Below are 19,182 nucleotides of genomic sequence, written 5' to 3'. Positions count from 1 at the left end.
CAAAAATATTCAACAAGATCCTAACAAACAGAATCCAGCAACACATCAAACAAATTATACATCATGACCAAGGCGGTTTTATCCCAGGATCTCAAGGCTGGTTCAATATACGTAAATCTATAAATGTAATCAGGCACATAAACAAATTAAAAAACAAAGATCATATGATTCCCTCAATTGATGCAGAAAAAGCTTTTGATAATATCCAGCATACCTTCATGATCAGAACACTTAAGAAAATCAGTATAGAAGGGACATGTCTTAAACTGATAGAGACCATCCACAGCAAACCCACAGCCAATATCATATTCAATGGAGTTAAATTGGAATCAGTTCCACTCAGATCAGGAACCAGACAAGGCTGCCCATTGTCTCCATTGCTTTTGAACATTGTAATGGAAGTTTTAGCCACTGCAATTAGGGAACAAAAGGTGAACAAGTGTATCCATATAGGGTCAGAAGAGATCAAACTTTCACTCTTCGCGGATGATATGATAGTATATCTGGAAAACACTAGGGACTCTACTAGAAAACTCTTAGAAGTGATCAAGGAATACAGCAGCTTCTCAGGTTACAAAATCAACATTCATAAATCGGTAGCCTTTATATATACCAACAACAGTCAAGTTGAAAAAACAGTTAAGGACTCTATCCCATTCACAGTAGTGCCAAAGAAGATGAAATATTTGGGAATTTATCTAACAAAGGACGTGAAAGATCTCTATAAAGAGAACTATGAAACTCTAAGAAAAGAAATAGCTGAAAATATTAACAAATGGAAAAACATACCATGCTCATGGCTGGGAAGAATCAACATAGTTAAAATGTCTATACTACCCAAAGCAATATATAATTTCAATGCAATCCCTATTAAAGCTCCACTGTCATACTTTAAAGATCTGGAAAAAACAATACTTCGTTTTATATGGAATCAGAAAAAAACCTCGAATAGCCAAGACATTACTCAGAAATAAAAACAAAGCAGGAGGAATTACCCTACCAGACCTCAGACTATACTACAAATCGATAGTGATCAAAACAGCATGGCATTAGCACAAAAACAGAGAGGTAGATGTCTGGAATAGAATAGAGAATCAAGAGATGAATCCAGCTACTTACCGTTATTTAATCTTTGACAAGCCAATTAAAAACATTCAGTGGGGTAAAGATTCCCTATTTAACAAATGGTGCTGGGTGCACTGGCTGGCAACCTGTAAAAGACTGAAAGTGGACCTACACCTTTCACCGTTAACTAAGATAGACTCTCACTGGATCAAAGATTTAAACTTAAGACATGAAACTATAAAAATACTAGCGGAGAGTGCAGGCAAACCCTTGAAGAAATCGGGATGGGCGAGTATTTTATGCGGAGGACCCCCCCGGGGAATTGAAGCAGCTTCAAAAATACACTACTGGGACTTGATCAAACTAAAAAGCTTCTGCATAGCCAAGAACACAGTAAGTAAAGCAAGCAAACAGCCCTCAGAATGGGAGAAGATACTTGCAGGTTATGTCTCCAACAAAGGTTTAATAACCAGAATCCACAGAGAACTCAAACGCATTAGCAAGAATAGAACAAGGGATCCTATCACAGTCTGGGCAAGGGATTTGAAGAGAAACTTCTCTGAAGAAGACAGGCGTGCAGCCTTCAGACATATGAAAAAATGCTCATCATCTTTAATCATCAGAGAAATGCAAATCAAAACTACCTTGAGATACCATCTAACTCCAGTGAAACTAGCCTATATCACAAAATCCCAAGACCAGAGATGTTGGCGCGGATGTGGAGAAAAGGGAACACTTTTGCACTGCTAGTGGGAATGCAAATTAATACATTCCTTTTGGAAAAAGATATGGAGAACACTTAGAGATCTAAAAATAGATCTGCCATTCAATCCTGTAATTCCTCTACTGGGCATATACCCAGAAGACCAAAAATCACGTCATAACAAAGATATTTGTAGCAGAATGTTTATTGCAGCCCAATTCATAATTGCTAAATCATGGAAGAAGCCCAGGTGCCCATCGATCCATGAATGGATTAATAAATTGTGGTATATGTACACCATGGAATATTATGCAGCCTTAAAGAAAGATGGAGACTTAACCTCTTTCATGTTTACATGGATGGAGCTGGAACATATTCTTCTTAGTAAAGTATCTCAAGAATGGAAGAGAAAGTACCCAATGTACTCAGCCCTACTGTGAGACTAATTTAGGGTTTTCACATGAAAGCTATAACCCAGTTACAACCTAAGAATAGGGGGAAGGGGGAAAGGGAGGGGAGGGAGGGGGGTTGTGGGTAGAGGGAAGGGGATTGGTGGGATTATACCAGCGGTGTATCTTACAAGGTTATATGTGAAACTTGGTAAACGGTCTGTGAAGCTAGTGAATGATGCCCCATGATCATATCAATGTACACAGCTATGATTCGATAAAAAAAAAAGAAACTAAATTATGGCTTTCATATGAAAGCTATAACCCAGTTATAACCTTAGAACATTGGGAAGGGGGAGAGGGATGCGAGGGAGGGGGAGGATAGGACGAGAGAGGGTGATTGGTGGGATTACACCTACAGTGCATCTTACAAGGGTATATGTGAAACCCTGTAAAGGTAGAATATAAATGTCTTAACATAATAACTAAGAAAATGCCAGGAAGGCTATGTTAACCAGTGTGATGAAAATATGTCAAATGGTCTATAAAACCAGTATATGGTGCCCCATGATTGCATTAATGTACACAGTTATGATTTAATTTAAAAAAAAAAAGATTCCTTGAACTGAATGACAAAGGAGACACAAACTTTCAAAATCTATGAGCTAGAACAAATGTTGTACTAAGAATAATTTGATAGCTTTAAATGCCTACATCAGAAAGAAAGATTGTAAATTTAATGTCTAATGCCATATCTCAAGAAACTAGAGAATGGCAAAACCAAAGCCAAAGTAAGCAAAAAATAAAGAAATAATAAAGCCCAGAGCAGAGCTAAACAAAATAAAATAAAACCTAAAAGAAACACAAGGAATCAACAAAACAAAATGTTTATTCTTTTTGTGTTTCTTTTTTTTTTGAAGCACTTTCACTTTGTTGCCCTCAGTAAAGTGCTATGGCATCATAGTTCACAGCAACATCAAACTCTTGGGCTCAAGTGATCTTTTTGTCTTAGTCTCCCCAGTATCTGGGATTACAGGAGCCTACCACAACACCCTACTATTTTTTAGAGATGGGATCTTGCTCTTGCTCAGGCTGGTCTCAAATTACTGAGCTCAAGCAATACACCTGCCTTGGCCTTCCAAAGTGCTAGGATTACAGGTAAAAAAGTAGATTCTTTGAAAAGATAAATAAAATGGACCGACCACTAGCCAGGTTAACCATAAATAGAAGACAAAGGACTCAAATTGTGTCATTCAGAAATGGGAAAAGAACACATTACGTCTCATACCACAGAAATACAAAATATCATCCAAGAATAATATGAAAAATCCATATATGACAAACCCATAGGCAACATTGTACTGAATGGGGAAAATTTGAAATCAGTACAATGATTTGTACTAAGACCAGGAGTGAGACAAGGATACCCCCATCAGCACTTCTATTCAACATGTACTTGAAGCTCTAGCAAGAACAATTAGGCAAGATGAAAAATAAAAGCCACTGAAATAAGATAAAAGGAAGTCAAGCTATCCGTGTTTGCCAATAACATGATATTTTCTCCGGAAAACATTAAACTCTAAATTCAAGAAAGTGTCAGTTACAAAATTGATGTACACATACCAGGAGCATTTCTACATACTAATAATGGTCAAGCTGAGAGTCAAATTAAAGACTCAGTAACATTTACAATATCTACGCAGATAATAAAATAGTTAGGAATATACTTAACCATCAAGTTGAAAGATCTCTACGAAGAGAACTATGAAACATTGATGAAAGAAATCATACATAACACAAACAAATGAAAAAACACCCCTTATTTATGTATTGGTAGAATGAACATCGTTAATATGTCTATGATATGATTTACAGATTTAATGCAATTCCCATCAAAATGCCAATGTCTTATTTCACAGAGCTATAAAAAGTAATTTTAAGCCACATTTGGAACCAAAAAAGGGACAGAGTAGCCAAAGCAATCTTAAGCAAAAAGAACAAATTTAGAGTTTTGTTTTTTTTAGTCCAGGAAAGATTGCACAAGCAGGCAGTTACAGAAGAGTGAGGCCTGAAGCATAAATAAGATTGTTGAAAATGTGTGTAAAAGTTCAAGGAAAATCATGCAAATAGCATCCAAAGCATGGTGAATTTGCATGTGAGTAGTTCATTCTATAGGGCTTAGACTTTGAGAGGGAAACCGGCATCAGATAAGGTTGGAGAGAGAAGAAAAGGTCCAATCTTGAAGAGCCACGTCATCCATGATGTCCACATCCTCATGTCTGGGACCTGTGAATATATTACCTTACACAGTGAAGATAGTCACATGTTCCTAGGAGAGAAAATAGGGAAAGAACTAATGAGGCAGAGAGCCAAGCAGCAATCTTTACAAAGATTGTAAAGAGGAGGCAGAGCAAGATGGCGGCTGTGTAACAGCTTCCTTGCATCTGGGCACCGTGAATCTGGGGAGATAGGACTCCAGGCATCTCTGGCTGGTGGGATCTGCCTATCATCACCCCTGCGAGGACACAGTGAGTCAGCGAGAGACTTCTGGACCCCAAGAGGAGGACTAAAACAGTGGAAAACCGGCAAGTGCTCGTGAGTGTTCAATCTGTCTAAACCCGCCCACAACTGTAAGTTCAGTAGCAGCGAGACTGCAAACCAGAAAAGCCTTACCTGTGAACTGTTTTGGTGTCTTTGGACTTGGCACTCAGTTGAACTGCCTTGGGGAGAGCCTGAGTGGGAGTGCGGAGAACTTTGGCTGTTGTCTAGGGCCCCAGTTTGAGCCGCTGAGCCAGACGGAGCTAATAGTGTTTGGCTGTGGGTCACAGGGAGACATTGTGAGCGATCTGCCCCGGCAAGCTCTGCCCTCAGGGTTGCAGAGCTAGAATTGGGTGGGAGCTGTTAACCCAGTGACCAAGTAGCCTAAGGGTGGGGTCTGAGCTGCCTTGCAGCCCTAACCCTTAGGGGCAGAGTGAGACCAGTTTTGGCACACTGGGTAAGTGGATAGCCACTTCACCAGTGATTCCAGCGAAAAGTACTTCCGTGGGAAAGCTTCTGCTCAGCAAGTTTACAAGTTCAAAATGCCTTTTAAGTGGGCTGAAGAGAGATTTAGGGTGTCTACCTGCTGGGGTTTGAGAAATCAGCAGCCTCCAGTCGTATCAGAACTGTGATTAACATCTCATACCCCAGAAGACCACGTGTTGCCCAGACAATACTCAATAACATATACATACTGCTTTGTTTTTGGTTGTGTTTTTTTTTTGTTTGTTTTTTTGGTTTTTTTGTTTGGTTGTTTTTTTTTTTGTTTATTTTCATGTTGTTGATGTTATTTTGTTTTTTAAGTTCAACCTTTTCCATACAGATCCTTTTTTTTCTCAATTTTTCTAGTTTAATCATAATTTCCCATTGCTGCCTATTTTAATAATTAGAACTTCATTTTTGCTAGTGCTTCTACTGCTATTATTTGTTTTTTCACCCAATTTTATCCCATAAAGTTTTCTATTTGCTTGTTTTGGTTTGATTTATAGCATTTTTGTCTTTCCTCTCTACTTGGTGGAGGTGGGGTACTATGTCTGATCAGGTTAGCAAAGAGCTGCTGACCTCAAGGGAAGCACACAACTGGGCACCCCCAGAAGGTGGGGTTTTTTAAGGTTGTGTCAAAGTAACCTATTGTACACCTATATTGCTTTGTCTCCCTCTTTCTGTGCCTCTCTTCTTTTGGTCAATATTCGTTTTACCCACCCCCTCTCCTTTCTCTATTTTTCTTTTATTTTCTTGTCACTCAGTCCTCCTTTCTTTCATCCCTGTCTTGCTCTTCAACCTTCCCACCCTTCTGGTCCTGTAACCCCTAGTCCACAGGCATGAGAACTTAAAGAGCAAGAGGAGGTGAAAGGAAAATTAGGGCAAGGAAACAGATAAAAGAAATCACTCATGAGGAAGAATCAGCAGAAAACTCCAGGCAACATGAAGAACCAGTTCAGAACAACCCCACCAAGGGACCATGAGGTAGACTCTGCAGATGATTCCACCTATAAAGAAACGTTAGGAATGACAGAAAGGGAATTTAGAATACACATGTTGAAAACAATGAAAGAAATGATGGAAACAATGAAGGAAACTGCTAATAAAGTGGAAAATAACCAAAAGGAAATCCAAAAACAGAATCAAATAAGAGATGAATGATGTGAAGAATATAAAAAACATATAGCAGAGCTGAAGGAAATGAAACAGCCAATTAGGGAACTTAAAGATGCAATGGAAAGTATCAGCAACAGGTTAGACCATGCAGAAGAAAGAATTTCAGAGGTAGAAGACAAAGTTCTTGAGATAACTCAGATAGTAAAAGAGGCAGAAAAGAAGAGAGAAAGCAGAACGTTCACTGTCAGAATTATGTGACTTTATGAAGCGTTCCAACATACGAGTTATAGGAATCCCAGAAGGGGAAGAAGAATGCCCCAGAGAAATGGAAGCCATACTAGAGAATATTATAAAAGAAAATTTCCCAAATATCACCAAAGATTCTGACACACTGCTTTCAGAGGGATATCGGAACCCCACTCTAACCGAGCTACTCTAAGACACATTGTGATGAACCTGTCCAAAGTCAAGACCAAAGAAAAGATTCTGCAAGCTGACAGGAGTAAGCGCCAGTTGACCTACAGGGGCAAATCCATCAGAGTGACTGCAGACTTCTCTAATGAAACTTTCCCAGCAAGAAGACAATGGTCATCTACCTTTAATCTACTTAAACAGAACAATTTCCAGACCAGAATACTGTACCCTGCTAAGCTAAGCTTCAAAATTGATGGAGAAATCAAATCATTTACGGATATACAAACATTGAGGAAATTCGCCACAACAAGCCCAGCTCGACAGGAAATACTTCAACCTGTTCTGCACACTGACCACCACGATGGATCAGCAGCAAAGTAAGAACTCAGAAATTAAGCGAGAGAACCTAACCTCCACACTGATGCAAAAGATAAAACTAAGCAATGGACTCTCATCAAATAAGACGAATAGAATACTACCACACTTATCAATTATCTCAATAAATGTTAATGGCCTGAATTCCCCATGGAAGAGACATAGATTGGCTGACTGGATTAAAAAACACAAGCCATCCATTTGCTGTCTGCAAGAAACACACCTGGCTTCAAAAGACAAATTAAAGCTCTGAGTCAAGGGTTGGAAGACAATTTTTCAGGCAAATGGAATTCAGAAGAAAAGAGGAGTTGCAAACTTATTTTCAGATACATGTGGATTTAAACCAACGAAAGTCGGTGGGGAGACAAGATGGCGGACTGAAGCCAGCTTTCAACAAAGGCTCCCGTCCAGAAGGAGAGTTAAGGGACAGGAATTTAGTAAGTATCCTGGTGGACTTGAGCCTCACCAAGAGAGAAGGCTGAAGAACGCACATCAACACCGCTGAGGCAAGTTGTGATCACAAGGACGCAAACAAAAGGTACAAAATCCACCACCAAGCGGACGGGAGTCCCCCTCCCCCATGAGACCAGCTCAAGAGCCCCACAATTGAACAAGCGGGCAGAAATTAAAGGCCCTCCCACTACACTCCACGGGAGAGACCTTCTAAAAACTGGACCTACCTCCCCTACTGGGGTGCCGTGGCGTTCTCCTGCTGGACATAGGGCTGAATAAAACTTTGGGAATCCTTTGCCGGCAACCCTGAATACCTGGCGCTCCCCTCCAGCCCACTGAGGTCTGGAGGCCTGTCCCCCAGGACTTCGGATCCGTGGGTGATTTCTCAAGGGGAGTGGACAGTCCCTGAGTTGCGACTGGTCAGCATTGACTCTGAGGCGCGCAAGTGAGGAGAGGGCACCGGGCTGAGGGGAAGTCACGCCTCGCGGCACTTCCCTGCGGTGCAGTGCACCAACCCTCCCCGGGCATACGGGGCCCAAGACTGAATAAGACTCTGGCCACCCTGCTGAGAGCTGAGAACCCCTACTCTCACTCGGGGTCTGAGGGCCTATCCCCCAGGAGTTCAGCTCCTTGGGTGATTTCTCGAGGGGAGTTCACAGTGCCTGAGCTGCGTCAGGTCAGCAATGACTCTGGGATACGTGAGCGAGGAGAGGGAACTCTGCTGAGGGGAAATCAAGCCTTGGCGGCACTTCTCTGCGGTGCAGTGCAGGAGCACTCCCCAGACCGTAGTATTGCGTAAAACTGAAAGAAACTCTAGCTTCCCCCCCCACTCCCAATCAGGGTCTGGGGTCCCATCCCAAAGAGTTCTGATTCTTGGGGGATCTCTTAAGGGTTGTGGACCCAGCACAAACTGCGGCCGCTCAGTGCTGACTCTGGGGCGCGGGACAGAGGAGAAAAGGGTCGCCTGAGTGCCCACACCAGAGCAGCAGTTCCCTGGAGGTAGATCAACAGCCGTTTCTTCTTTAATGGCAGAACGCTCACTTCTGGATATTCTGAGGCCACACCCCCTGTCTCCCTGGGCAACCAGAGGAGGCCACCGGCGACTCGGCTCACAGACCCGGGAAGCTTACAGGGCGGGGCTGACCCAGAGAGGTGTTCAGACGCAATTCTCCAACAGCAAAGACGTTTGAACTCAAAACAGCCCGTCTTCTGTAGGCAACGACAGGAACAGAGACAGAACCTCACAAAGTTGTCTGTTCTGTTCTGTTCTGTTAGCAGCATCCATCAGGGATGGGGCTAAGCCTGAGTGAACACCTCCTTCCCATCACCTGCATCAAAAACTCAAAGATGTCAGGCCCCATCTCCTCCTGCTAGATAGCGGCAGTCTGCGGGGGCCTGGCAGACTTCCTTGCGATTCAGGCAGGTGCAAACCCCTGGAGTGTCTGTTCACTGCAGGCAACTGGGTTAGCCATCTGCAGAGATACCAGTGACTGGGTCCGACGGAGGGGCAAAGTGGGGAAGGAGACGTCAACCTTCCCAGACTGCTCTGTTTGCTGCGTGGCTCCTCCTGACTCCACGCTGCACTGGGGTGAGCTGTGTCAGAGGAGTCACCAGGCCCCTGTGATCCAGTTCCCAGAGGCCTCTTGAACCCTTCCACCCGAGACAAGTGCCGATTGAGACAGTTGATTCGGACCTTTTGAACTGGGCTAATAGACTGAGGACTTTTCAGGCGGTGCCCTGGGTGTGCGATTGTAGGAAGGTTTGATTCTCCTTTTCCAACTGGGGCCAGAGGTGGGCAGGCGGGGTGACTTAATTGCTGATTTTTCCACACAGCTGAGACTTCAAGCCAGAGTAGAAGTTGCAATAGGATCGAACAGAAACCAGCTGAAAACAAGACAGAACCACTTTGCTCCACCACACCAGACAGGGCCCCAGTTTCTCAGGCCACAACACTGTACGGGCCCTCAATAAAACCCCAGGGGAAAAACCAAAGGGAGTAAACCATGGGGCAGAATCAGTGGGAAAACTCTGGTAACATGAATAACCAGAATAGATCAACCCCCCCAAGAAAAGACACGGCAGATGTGATTGAAGATCCCATTCATAAACAACTGGCTGAGATGTCAGAAGTCGAATTCAGAATTTGGTTTGCAGACAAGATTAATAAAATGGAATTAGGAATTCCAGGAGAAATTCAAAAATTGTCTCAAGAATTTAACGAATTTAAAGACAAAACCACCAAAGACTTAGACACACTGAAACAAGAACTTACAGCCCTCAAAGATATGAAAAATACAGTAGAATCCCTCAGTAACAGAATGGAGCAAGCAGAAGAATGGATTTCTGACATTGAAGATAAAGTCTTCGAACGCTCCCAATCTCTCAAAGAGGAAGAGAAATGGAGAGCAAAAACGGATCACTCACTCAGAGAACTCTCAGATAATTCGAAAAAAAACAACATAAGGGTTACAGGAATTTCGGAGAACGATGAAGTGGCTGCCAAGGGCACAGAGGCCCTTCTACATGAAATTATGAAAGAAAATTTTCCAGAAATGCCTAGAGAATCTGAAATTCAGATAGCAGACAGCTTCAGAACCCCAGCACGATTCAACCCCAATAAGCCATCTCCCAGACATATCATAATTAGCTTCACTAAAGTTAACATGAAAGAGAAGATTCTCAAAGCAGCCCGGCGAAAGAAAACTATAACATACAAAGGTAAGAATATTAGAATAACTGCAGATCTCTCTGCTGAAACTTTTCAAGCAAGAAGAGGCTGGTCATCAACTTTTAATCTCCTAAAGCAAAAAAACTTTCAACCCAGGATCTTGTATCCAGCTAAACTGAGTTTCATCTATGATGGAGAAATTAAATACTTCAATGACATTCATATGTTGAAAAAATTTGCCATAAGTAAACCAGCTCTTCAGGATGTTCTCAGACCTATGCTCCACAATGACCAACCCAATCCTATACCACAAAAGTAAACTCACTCAGAAACTTCGGATCAAACTCCAACTTCCACACTGGCGAAAGGATTAAAAATGTCCACTGGACCTTTGAAAAACTCGATACCCAAAATTCCACCAGACTTATCAATACTCTCCATCAATGTGAATGGCTTAAACTGTCCTCTAAAGAGGCATAGGTTAGCTGACTGGATACAAAAACTCAAGCCAGATATTTGTTGCATACAAGAGTCACATCTCAACTTAAAAGACAAATACAGACTCAGGGTGAAAGGATGGTCATCCATATTTCAGGCAAATGGTAATCAGAAAAAAGCAGGTGTTGCAATTTTATTTGCAGATACAGTAGGCTTTAAACCATCAAAAGTAAGGAAGGACAAGAATGGTCACTTCATATTTGTTAAGGGTAATACTCAATATGACGAGATCTCAATTATTAATATCTATGCACCCAACCAGAATGCACCTCAATTTATAAGAGAAACTCTAACAGACATGAGTAACTTGATTTCCTCCAGCTCCATAATCGTTGGAGATTTCAACACTCCCTTGGCAGTGTTGGATCGATCCTCCAGAAAGAAGCTGAGCAAAGAAATCTTAGATTTAAACCTAACCATCCAATATTTAGATTTAGCAGACATCTACAGAACATTTCATCCCAACAAAACTGAATACACATACTTCTCATCAGCCCACGGAACTTACTCCAAAATTGATCACATTTTAGGTCACAAGTCTAACCTCAGTAAATTTAAAGGAACAGAAATTATTCCATGCACCTTCTCGGACCATCATGGAATAAAACTTGAATTGAGTAACAACAGGAATCTGCATACCCATACAAAAACATGGAAGTTAAATAAGCTTATGCTGAATGATAGCTGGGTCAGAGATGAGATTAAGAAAGAAATCATCAATTTTTTGGAACAAAACGACAATGAAGACACAAACTATCAGAACCTCTGGGACACTGCAAAGGCAGTTCTAAGAGGGAAATTTATAGCACTGCAAGCCTTCCTCAAGAGAATGGAAAGAGAGGAAGTTAACAACTTAATGGGACATCTCACGCAACTGGAAAAGGAAGAACATTCCAACTCCAAACCCAGTAGAAGAAAAGAAATAACCAAAATTAGCGCAGAATTAAATGAAATTAAAAACAAAAGAATAATACAACAGATCAATAAATCAAAAAGCTGGTTTTTTGAAAAGGTCAATAAAATAGATAAACCTCTGGCCAACCTAATCAGGAAAAAAAGAGTAAAATCTCTAATATCATCAATCAGAAACAACAAAGATGAAATAACCACAGACTCATCAGAAATCCAAAAAATCCTTAATGAATATTACAAGAAACTTTATTCTCAGAAATATGAAAATCTGAAGGAAATAGACCGATACTTGGAAGCACGCCACCTTCCAAGACTTAACCAGAATCAAGTGGAAATGTTGAACAGACCCATATCAAGTTCAGAAATAGCATCAACTATACAAAACCTCCCTAAAAAGAAAAGCCCGGGACCAGATGGTTTCACGTCAGAATTCTACCAAACCTTTAAAGAGGAATTAGTACCTATATTACTCAACCTGTTCCAAAATGTAGAAAAAGAAGGAAGACTACCCAACACGTTCTATGAAGCAAATATCACCCTGATCCCCAAACCAGGAAAAGACCCAACAAGAAAAGAAAATTATAGACCGATATCACTAATGAATATAGATGCAAAAATATTCAACAAGATCCTAACAAACAGAATCCAGCAACACATCAAACAAATTATACATCCTGACCAAGTTGGTTTTATCCCAGGGTCTCAAGGCTGGTTCAATATACGTAAATCTATAAATGTAATTCAGCACATAAACAAATTAAAAAACAAAGACCATATGATTCTCTCAATTGATGCAGAGAAAGCTTTTGATAATATCCAGCATCCCTTCATGATCAGAACACTCAAGAAAATTGGTCTAGAAGGGACTTTTCTTAAACTGATAGAGGGTATCTACAGCAAACCCACAGCCAATATCATATTGAATGGAGTTAAATTGGAATCATTTCCACTCAGATCAGGAACCAGACAAGGCTGCCCATTGTCTCCATTGCTTTTCAACATTGTAATGGAAGTTTTAGCCACCGCAATTAGGGAAGAAAAGGCGATCAAGGGTATCCATATAGGGTCAGAAGAGATCAAACTCTCGCTCTTCGCAGATGATATGATTGTGTATCTGGAAAACACTAGGGACTCTACTACAAAACTCCTAGAAGTGATCAAGGAATACAGCAGCGTCTCAGGTTACAAAATCAACATTCATAAATCGGTAGCCTTTATATACACCAACAACAGTCAAATTGAAAAAGCAGTTAAGGACTCTATCCCATTCACAGTAGTGCCAAAGAAGATGAAATATTTGGGAATTTACCTAACAAAAGACGTGAAAGATCTCTATAAAGAGAACTATGAAACTCTAAGAAAAGAAATAGCTGAAAATGTTAACAAATGGAAAAACATACCATGCTCATGGCTAGGAAGAATCAACATTATCAAAATGTCCATACTACCCAAAGCAATATATAATTTCAACGCACTCCCTATTAAAGCTCCACTGTCATATTTTAAAGATCTTGAAAAAACATTACTTCTTTTTATATGGAATCAGAAAAAACCTCGAATAGCCAGGACATTACTCAGAAATAAAAACAAAACAGGAGGAATCACACTACCAGACCTCAGACTTTACGACAAATCGATAGTGATCAAAACAGCATGGTATTGGCACAAAAACAGAGAAGTAGATATCTGGAACAGAATAGAGAACCAAGAGATGAATCCAGCTACTTACCGCTATTTGATTTTTGACAAGCCAATTAAAAACATTCAGTGGGGTAAAGATTCCCTATTTAACAAATGGTACTGGGTGAACTGGCTGGCAACCTGTAAAAGACTGAAAGAGGACCCACACCTTTCACCATTAACTAAGATAGACTCTCATTGGATTAAAGATTTAAACTTAAGACATGAAACTATAAAAATACTAGAGGAGAATGCAGGGAAAACCCTTGAAGAAATTGGTCTGGTGAGTATTTCATGAGGAGAACCCCCCGGGCAATTGAAGCTGCTTCAAAAATACACTACTGAGACTTGATCAAACTAAAAAGCTTCTGCACAGCTAAGAACACAGTAAGCAGAGCAAGCAGACAGCCCTCAGAATGGGAGAAGATATTTGCAGGGTATATCTCTGACAAAGGTTTAATAACCAGAATCCACAGAGAACTCAAACGCATCAGCAAGAAAAAAACAAGGGATCCCATCGCAGGCTGGGCAAGGGATTTGAAGAGAAACTTCTCTGAAGAAGACAGGCGCACAGCCTTCAGACATATGAAAAAATGCTCATCATCTTTAATCATCAGAGAAATGCAAATCAAAACTACTTTGAGATATCATCTAACTCCAATGAGACTAGCCTATATCACAAAATCTCAAGACCAGAGATGTTGGCGTGGATACGGAGAAAAGGGAACACTTCTGCACTGTTGGTGGGAATGCAAATTAATACATTCCTTTTGGAAAGATATATGGAGAACACTCAGAGATCTAAAAATAGATCTGCCATTCAATCCTGTAATTCCTCTGCTGGGCATATACCCAGAAGACCAAAAATCACAACATAACAAAGATATTTGTACCAGAATGTTTATTGCAGCCCAATTCATAATAGCTAAGTCATGGAAAAAGCCCAAGTGCCCATCGATCCACGAATGGATTAATAAATTGTGGTATATGTATACCATGGAATACTATGCAGCCTTAAAGAAAGATGGAGACTTTACCTCTTTCATGTTTACATGGATGGAGCTGGAACATATTCTTCTTAGTAAAGTATCCCAAGAATGGAAGAAAAAATACCCAATATACACAGCCCTACTATGAAACTAATTTGGGACTCTCACATGAAAGCTATAACCCAGCTACAACTTAACAATAGGGGGAAGTGGGAAAGGGGGGGTGGGTAGAGGGAGGGGAATCGGTGGGATCACACCTGTGGTGCATATTACAGGGGTATTTGCGAAACTTGGTAAATGTAGAATGTAAATGTTTTGGCACAGTAACTGAGATAACGCCGGAAAGGCAATGTTAACCACTGTGATAAAAATGTGTCAAATGGTTTATGAAGTGAGTGTATGATGCCCCATAATCATATCATTGTATACAGTTATGATTTAATAAAAAAATTAAAAAAAAAATACAGTAATGTTTCAGGATATAAAATCAATGTCCACAAGTCAGTAGCCTTTGTGTACACCAATAACAGTCAAGATGAGAAGCTAATTAAGGACACAACTCCCTTCACCATAGTTTCAAAGAAAATGAAATACCTAGGAGTATACCTAATGAAGGAGGTGAAGGACCTCTATAAAGAAAACTATGAAATCCTCAGAAAGGAAATAGCAGAGGATATTAACAAATGGAAGAACATACCATGCTCACGGATGGGAAGAATCAACATTGTTAAAATGTCTATACTTCCCAAAGCAATCTACCTATTCAATGCCATTCCTATGAAAATACCAACATCGTACTTTCAAGATTTGGAAAAAATGATTCTGCGTTTTGTATGGAACCGGAAAAAACCCCGTATAGCTAAGGCAGTTCTCTGTAACAAAAATAAAGCTGGGGGCATCAGCATACCAGATTTTAGTCTGTACTACAAAGCCATAGTGCTCAAGACAGCATGGTACTGGCACAAAAACGAATGGCTAACAAACACATGAAAAAATGTTCATCATCTCTATATATTAGAGAAATGCAAATCAAAACAACCCTGAGATATCATCTAACCCCAGTGCGAATGGCCCACATCACAAAATCTCAAAACTGCAGATGCTGGCGTGGATGTGGAGAGAAGAGAACACTTTTACACTGCTGGTGGGACTGCAAACTAGTACAACCTTTCTGGAAGGAAGTATGGAGAAACCTCAAAGCACTCAAGCTAGATCTCCCATTTGATCCTGCAATCCCATTACTGGGCATCTACCCAGAAGGAAAAAAATCCTTTTATCATAAGGACACTTGTACTAGACTGTTTATTGCAGCTCAATTTACAATCGCTAAAATGTGGAAACAGCCTAAATGCCCACCAACCCAGGAATGGATTAACAAGCTGTGGTATATGTACACCATGGAATACTATTCAGCCATTAAAAAAAATGGAGACTTTACATCCTTCGTATTAACCTGGATGGACGTGGAAGACATTATTCTTAGTAAAGCATCACAAGAATGGAGAAGCATGAATCCTATGTACTCAATTTTGATATGAGGACAATTAATGACAATTAAGGTTATGGGGGGAGGAAGCAGAAAGAGGGCCGGAGGGAGGAGGGTGGGGCCTTGGTGTGTGTCACACTTTATGTGGGCAAGACATGATTGCAAGAGAGACTTTACCTAACAATTGCAATCAGAGTAACCTAGCTTATTGTGCCCTCTATGAATCCCCTACAATAAAAAAAAAAAAGAACAAATTTAGAGGCATCACATTACCTCACTTCAACTTACACAACACGTTTATAGTAATCAAAACCCCATGGTAGGTATAAAAGTAAACACATAGATCAATGGAATAGAAAAGAGAACGCATAAGGGATCCTCAAACTGCGGCCCGCGGGTCACATGAGGTTGTGTGTGTTGTATTTGTTCCTGTTTTGTTTTTCTTTTTTTACTTCAAAATAAGATATGTGCAGTATGCATAGGAATTTGTTCTTTTTTCTTTTTTAACTACACTCCAGTCCTCCAATGGTCTGAGGGATAGTGAACTGGCCCCCTGTTTAAAAAGTTTGAGGACACCTGAGTAAAATCATATGGCTATGACCAAGCAATATTTGACAAAGCAAACAAAACATACACTGAAGAAAGGATCTCCTATTAATAAATGGTGCTGGGAATATGTCTATATTGATAATAATATGTCTATGGTGGTAGTTGGAATTCATAGAACAGCCCCAGACAGGGTGAGGGCAGGGGGTGGGGTATCGTGGGGTGGGGGTGGGAGCAGAGGATCAGAGCTTTCTTTTTCTTAAGTGCAATAAATCTATCAGTTAGCTGGGGCAGACAGCAACTGGGGTTCTGGGGACCCTGCTGCTCAGGCCATTTGAGGCTACGCCCTGAGAGGCACTACAACCTAAGGGTGGGTGGGAGCGTGGGGGTGGGGGGGTGGGCAGAGGGCTAGGGTGGACCCACTCCTGTTGGTGCAACTCTGTTCATACCTTTTCTAATAAACCAGAGCTGGGATCACCAAAAAAATAAATAAATAAAAAAAGAAAACAATAATAATAAAAGGTGCTGGGAATATTGGATAGTCACATGCAGAATAATGAAGGTAGACCCCTATCACTTGTCATATACAAATGTTAACTAAAAATGGTTCAAAGACTAAAATGTAAAGCATGAAATGTAAATATGTAATGTCAGAAAAACCCTTCTAGGCATAGAGATAGGCAAAGAATTTATGAATATAACCCCAAAGGAAAAGAAAAATAAATAAATGGGACTTAATTAGATTAAAAAGCTTATGCATAGCCATGGAAATAATCAACAAACAGGCAACCCTGTTGTCTCTTGTTCTACAAAAACAGAACAGGAGAAATTATTTATAAACTATACATCCAACAAAGGGCTCATATCCAGAATCTATGAAGAATTTCAACAACTCAGCAAGAAAAAGGCAACCCCATCAAAAAGGGGGCAAAAGACCTGAACAGAAGTTTTTCTTTTTTTGGGGGGGGGATTGATTAAGGGTACAATAAGTCATGTTACACTGATTGCATTTTTCTTTTTTTTTTTTTTTTATTGTTGGGGATTCATTGAGGGTCCAATAAGCCAGGTTACACTGATTGCAATTGTTAGGTAAAGTCCCTCTTGCCCCCAGAAGGTGTGGCACACACCAAGGCCCCACCCCCTCCCTCCTTCCCTCTCTCTGCTCTTCCTTTCCCCACCCCTCCCTCCTTCTTTCTCTCTCTGCTCTCCCCTTCCCCCACCCCCACCATGACCTTAATTGTTGTTAATTGTCCTCATATCAAAATTGAGTACATAGGATTCATGCTTCTCCATTCTTGCAATGCTTTACTAAGAATAATGTCTTCCACTTCCATCCAGGTTAATACGAAGGATGTAAAGGCTGAATAGTATTCCATGGTATACATATACCACAGCTTGTTAATCCATTCCTGGGTTGGTGGGCATTTAGGCTGTTTCCACATTTTGGCGATTGTAAGTTGAGCTGCAATAAACAGTCTATTACAAGTGTCCTTATGATAAAAGGATTTTTTTTCCTTCTGGGTAGATGCCCAGTAATGGGATTGCAGGATCAAATGGGAGGTCTAGCTTGAGTGCTTTGAGGTTTCTCCATACTTCCTTCCAAAAAGGTTGTAATAGTTTGCAGTCCCACCAGCAATGTAAAAGTGTTCCCTTTCCACATCCACGCCAGCATCTGCAGTTTTGAGATTTTTGTGATGTGGGCCATTCTCACCGGGGTTAGATGGTATCTCAGGGTGGTTTTGATTTGCATTTCTCTAACAGATAGGGATGATGAACAGTTTTACATATGTTTGTTAGCCATTTGTCTGTCGTCTTTAGAGAAGGTTCTATTCATGTCTCTTGCCCATTGATATATGGGACTGTTGGCTTTTTTCACGTGGATTAATTTAAGTTCTCTATAGATCATAGGTATCAAAATATGCAAATATCCTTTCCCATTGTGTAGGTTGTCTCTTTGCTTTGGTTGTTGTCTCCTTAGCTGTACAGAAGCTTTTCGGTTTAATGAGGTCCCATTTGTTTATTTTTGTTGTTGTTGCAATTGCCATGGCAGTCTTCTTCCTGAAGTCTTTCCCCAGGCCAATATCTTCCAGTGTTTTTCCTATGATTTCTTGGAGGATTTTTATTGTTTCATGCCTTAAATTTAAGTCCTTTATCCATCTTGAATCAATTTCTGTGAGTGGGGAAAGGTGTGGGTCCAGTTTTAGTCTTTTACATGTGGATATCCAGTTCTCCCAACACCACTTATTAAATAGGGAGTCTTTCCCCCAAAGTATGTTCTTGTTTGGTTTATCAAAGATTAGGTGGTTGTAAGATGTTAGTTTCAATTCTTGGTTTTCTATTCTATTCCAAGTGTCTATGTCTCTATTTTTGTGCCAGTACCATGCTGTCTTGACCACTATGGCTTTGTAGTACAGCCTAAAATCTGTATGGTGATGCCCCCAGCTTTATTTTTATTACTAAGAACTGCCTTAGCTATATGGGTTTTTTTCTGCTTCCATGCAAAATGCAGAATCATTTTTTCCAAATCTTGAAAGTAGGATGTTGGTATTTTATAGGAATGGCATGAATAGGTAGATTGCTTTGGGAAGTATAGACATTTTAACAATGTTGATTCTTCCAATCCATGAGCATGGTATGTTCTTCCATTTGTTAACATCCTCTGCTATTTCCTTTCTGAGGATTTCATAATTTTCTTTATAGAGGTCCTATACCTCCTTCATTAGGTATATTCCTAGGTATTTCAGGGAGTTGTGTCTTTAATTAGCTTCTCATCTTGATTGTTATTGGTGTATACAAAAGCTACTGACTTGTGGACATTGATTTTATATCCTGAAACATTACTGTATTGTTTGATGACTTCTAGGAGT

The sequence above is a fragment of the Nycticebus coucang genome, chromosome 16, assembly GCF_027406575.1.
Source record: "Nycticebus coucang isolate mNycCou1 chromosome 16, mNycCou1.pri, whole genome shotgun sequence".
Taxonomy (NCBI): Eukaryota; Metazoa; Chordata; class Mammalia; order Primates; family Lorisidae; genus Nycticebus; species Nycticebus coucang.
The sequence above is the reverse complement of the archived record's forward strand: the minus strand, read 5'-3'. Positions refer to the sequence as shown.